The 1,059-nt window shown below is 48.0% G+C and overlaps 1 protein-coding gene across 2 annotated transcripts in view; it reads left to right on the top strand.

Moving 5' to 3' along the window:
• The window catches only part of LOXHD1 (lipoxygenase homology domains 1), a 116,699-nt gene that overhangs the window by 913 nt on the left and 114,727 nt on the right, over window positions 1–1,059 (top strand). The window lies entirely within an intron of this gene.

Genomic DNA, 1,059 nt, shown 5'->3' with positions numbered 1-1,059 from the left:
GTGAAGCAATAGGGAAAGAGTCAGGCAGTTGTGGAGGCAAACCCAGCCTTGGGCCAATCACCCCATTCCCCTGAGCTTTGGTTTCATCATGTCTAAAATGGGGGAAAGGATGCCTACCTGTGGCTGGCTGTTGTGAGGATTAGGGACAGCAGATGTACTGCCTCTGGAGTCAGACTTGTCCCATTGCACACAGTAGATTCTTAGTAAAGAGTCATTGTTGCAATAAAGTAAGGCCCAAGGGAGTTCACCAGGTAAAGGGATTTGCAGACTGTCGTTGATCTGTCTCCTTCCTCTGCTGCCCTTTCCTTGGCAAGGGCAGGGTAAGCCCCGGGATTTGAATGGAGGCCTCTTTCTGGCCTGGTTCCTGGGATCATGGACATTTAAAGACTGTAGTGGCAAAAATAATCTGGGCGGGATGTTGTGGATGGACTCGGGTTTCATTTGAGGAGATGAGATGGGGGATGCCTTTACTGCACACAGCTTTTAAAATTCCCTCTCTCCTTTCCCCCATCTGCCTTTTTCTCCACCCTTTTCTACTCTTTTCCTCCTATATCTCTGGTGTCTTTGTCTGTCAGTCCCACCCTCAGTGTTCCTGTCCCTGGAGGCTCCCAGGTATGCTCCGCAGACTTGGAAACTCTCCAGCTCCTACTGCATGTTTGCTCCCCAGTGGCAGGCAAAACTGTGAAATTAGCAAGACCACGTGGTCTCTCCCAATCAGTACTAATCATTTCCCTTCTCAGAATGGGACCAGTATCCCTGTAGGAGCCAGAGAGATTAGCTACTGAATTAATTCATGATAAGTGTTGAGTGACTGATAACAGATAATCATACTTGTCCTCCCAAGGGAAGCTGCCTTTTAAAAGATAATAGGGAATGGCCATGATTTAACCTAAAAATATAGACCTTACTTGTTGGGAACCTGACATTGAATGATACTCCAGTGGTAGAAATTGAGGGCGGGGTGCAACCTGTTCTTTATAGGGAGTCCCTGTCCCACCTGTGAAAGACCCGTAGCCCAATCCATCAGTTCTCCGGCTTTTCTCATTTCTGGGCCTGTAT

This window comes from Galeopterus variegatus, unplaced genomic scaffold (assembly GCF_000696425.1).
Source record: "Galeopterus variegatus unplaced genomic scaffold, G_variegatus-3.0.2 Scaffold839, whole genome shotgun sequence".
Taxonomy (NCBI): domain Eukaryota; kingdom Metazoa; phylum Chordata; class Mammalia; order Dermoptera; family Cynocephalidae; genus Galeopterus; species Galeopterus variegatus.
The sequence above is the reverse complement of the archived record's forward strand: the minus strand, read 5'-3'. Positions and strand labels throughout refer to the sequence as shown.